Genomic DNA, 3,406 nt, shown 5'->3' on the forward strand with positions numbered 1-3,406 from the left:
GGGGAGCTCGGTGGGCGGCCTCCCGCCCGGCGCTTCCCCCCGGGCGGTCTCCACCTGCCCGCGGGGGGAGCGGTCCCGGCCCCACCGGCCCTCGCTCGGTGCCCGGCGGGGCAGTGGCTCCGGGTCCCGGGGTGCACCCCGGCGGGGAGGCGGGCTCCTCTCCCTAAGGACAAGGTCAAGGAGGAAGGGTCAATGGCGAGTTGTCTTGGCGGTGGAAGGCGACCGTCCGCGGCAGCACACGCTTTGCCGGGGGCCTTGATTGATGTGAAAGTGCCATTTTGGGGGGGGAGGCACCCAGCCGCCGAGAAAGACGCGAGGGCTTCGCTTTTCCTGCAAAGGGCGAGGGAGCGAGGACGGCACAGGACGGAGGTGGGGTTGCCACTCCGCCTAAGGGTGTCTTAAAACTGCCCTAATGGCCGGATTGCTTTAAGTTTCAGGGACCCTCGGGAGGCTGAGGTCCGCCGAAGCGAACCCTCCGAGAGGTAAGGCGCAAGGTCACGGCTCCCCCCGAGAAGCCCCCGTCCCCTCTCGGCGGCCGAGGCGACCCGCTCGTCTGTTTTCTGCGTGACCGCTACGGGAAAGCGAATTTGAATGTAAACACGCGTGAGGCGGCAGCCCGGGGAGGTGCGTTAGCGAGGGAACCTGCCCGGCGGTCACGCCGGCGCCTCCCGCGCCGCTCTGCGGGGAAACCCGCCGCGGCCAGCCGGGCAGGGGCGGCAGGCGGCCGGGGCCTGACTTCCAGAGACACGACCCGTTCTACTGGGATGAACCCGCAACCCGGGCAGCCGGAGGAAGCCGGGGTGACTTCTGCCCCCGGCTCTCCTTCCGACTGCGGTTGCTTCTCGCTTCGCCATGACGTTCTCCCGTAGCGATTCCCACACTTGTTTGTGGAAATACGAGGGTGACAGGGAACGGACCGCCTGCACACGGAGCAGGGGAAGCAGCTTTGCTCAAATTATCAGCTGACCCTCACTCACGCTCCCACTAAAGGGGGGGAAAAAGCGTGTAATTTTGAAGGGCCTCACTACGGTAATTCTCGGCCAGAAGTAAGAGTGCTAACGGTTTTGTAAACAAAAATACGAAAGATAATTTCCCTCAAAGTTAACTCTAGAACTACACGCGTATACATAGCATCCGTATATTCAAATGTAGTTGCTTTTCTGCATGAGGAAGGAATTTATATGCAAAACTTCGAACATTCAGTCAGATGGCTTGTAGATGACTTATTTCGTGACTGATCAGTGCCTAAAATCCACAGGCTTTGGTGGCGTTACCTGTTGCCAACTTCTTGCTGAATTAGACCTGCAAGTCTTACAACAGTCTCCCATTTTCTTTTTCTGTTTGGTGTTTTTTTTTTTCTTTTTTTTTTTTTGGTTTGGTTTACAGTTCAGAATAAAGCCCCCATCTTCTGTTCATCACACCACATAAAAATAACTAAGTAACGTGTAGCTGGGGTGCTGCAGGCCTCCTGCAAGTAAAGCTGCCTGGCCAGAAAACGCTGTCAAACCTCCTTCACCATGTGGGACTGTCAAAAATCTTTGCAGAAAGCAGCTCATTAATCCTCATCATTTCCTCTCAAGAATGATAAAGGTACCCCTCCTAAAACAGAAGGAGTTGCCCTAATTGGCTCCAAAATCAGCAGCCAAAACACCTTCTGGAGGGAGGCATTATTGCCGGGTATCACAAGGAGGAGGAAAATAAGCAGCTCTAATGTGTCTGACACTCGTTGGAGGGGATAAAAAACCCACCTCGAGTGGCTCGGAGTGAGGGGTTGTGAGAAGAATAGAAACTTTTGCTGTGACTTGACTGTGAACTTTCTGTGATGTGGGGCACGTGCAGCTTTTCACTTTTTCTTCACGTTCTGGATCAATTCCTTCCTGTTTTGATCTAATACAGATATCATTATTTAAAATATGGCTGTAATAGATGTGAACGCCGTGTAACTAATCTTGACAACACACCTATAGCTTCAGTTCGTGCCAGGAATTAATTGGCTTTAACCCAATTGCTAAAACTCGCTTTTCAGCCTTTATTATAGTTACTCTCTAGTAATGTGTGGGTGGATTTGTTTGTAATTTAGCATAGGCTGTCCCTGGCATTGCACCATACCTCGTACCTAGTACAGAACTGCCTGTAACATCAACCCGGTGGAAAAAAAAAAAAGGGCAGGTGTGAGGGCAATTGCTTTATCATCCCTCCGGTTGGTGGTGGGGAGCTCGAATTGTTAAGCTAACGTCAGTGGGCAATAAAAACCCCTTGGCAAACCCTGCCAACATAAACTAAGGCAGGAACAGGATAAAACAGAAAATCCAACTTCTCTGATGCTCTGGCTTTGCATCGTAAGTGGCATTTCAGCGTGGCCTCAACCCGCCCGGAGACCTTGAACGACTCTGCCTCTGCCGCTAGTCCCCCGCCCCAGCTGCCCTGCAGCCCACGCTCCCCAGCAGCGCCCGCAAACAATTCCCGGGAGTAGTTTTCTTGGGAACACGGACTCTCCTGAAGGTACAGTTTAACTTTTTATACGTCCCTATCCGCATGCAGCGTTTGTTCCCGGTCTCTCCCCACCGACGGACCCCGCCGCGGTGGGCGGTCGCGCTGTGTCCCGTGTCCCCGTCCTCCCCTCCCCGCCGCTCTCCTCTCCCTGGTGCCAGCCCAGCGGCTGCGGCAGGCAGCAGGGAGCTCGCAGGCTCTCAAAAACTCATCTATAACCCTCGCGGATGGAGGAGAAAAACTATAATAAAGAACGGTGTTTCCTAAAAACAGCAAAATAACTTGGTTCCAAGATTATCATCATGGAGCTTTATTAGCTAACAGGAAAGGTGCTCGATGTACCCGTGACGTCAGGTAGCTGCAACACCCACACAAAGAACAGAAGGACTGATTAGCAAATTGGTGTCCGAATGCGCATTTGCGTTTCATGTCAGCGCTAAGGGGGTAGGTGAACAGCATCAAGTTGTAGGAGGCAGACTTAAAAAGCATTAATTACAGTTAGATTTGCATTACTTAAAAAATTATCCATGGTATATAAGGCAATTGCATCTTACAGAGCTGGAGTGCTAAGCTTGAGGGCCGCTGTGCAGATCACGGTCTGTTGGCTCAAGAAACCTGTGAGAAATGCTTTTCCTTCTTTGAGAGAAGCACGAAGACGGGGAAAATCATTTTTTTCCCGGGCTCCCCCCCCCCCCCTTCCCGGCCCCAATCGGTGCGTGCCCCCCGCCCCGGGGAGGTTCGGGTCACTCGCAAGCCCAAAGTTACGGGTTGTCAGAGCAGACGCAAACCGCTCCGGGGACGGAGCCGCTGTATTCAGCGACGCCATCCCGCCCTGTCCCCGGGGACGCGGAGGGATGCCCCGCTCCCGCACGGGGAGGCAGAGCCGCCCTCCGGACGGCGGCTGCGGCGGCCCCTG

This window comes from Haliaeetus leucocephalus, unplaced genomic scaffold (genome assembly GCF_000737465.1).
Source record: "Haliaeetus leucocephalus isolate CR32 unplaced genomic scaffold, Haliaeetus_leucocephalus-4.0 Scaffold848, whole genome shotgun sequence".
NCBI lineage: Eukaryota > Metazoa > Chordata > Aves > Accipitriformes > Accipitridae > Haliaeetus > Haliaeetus leucocephalus.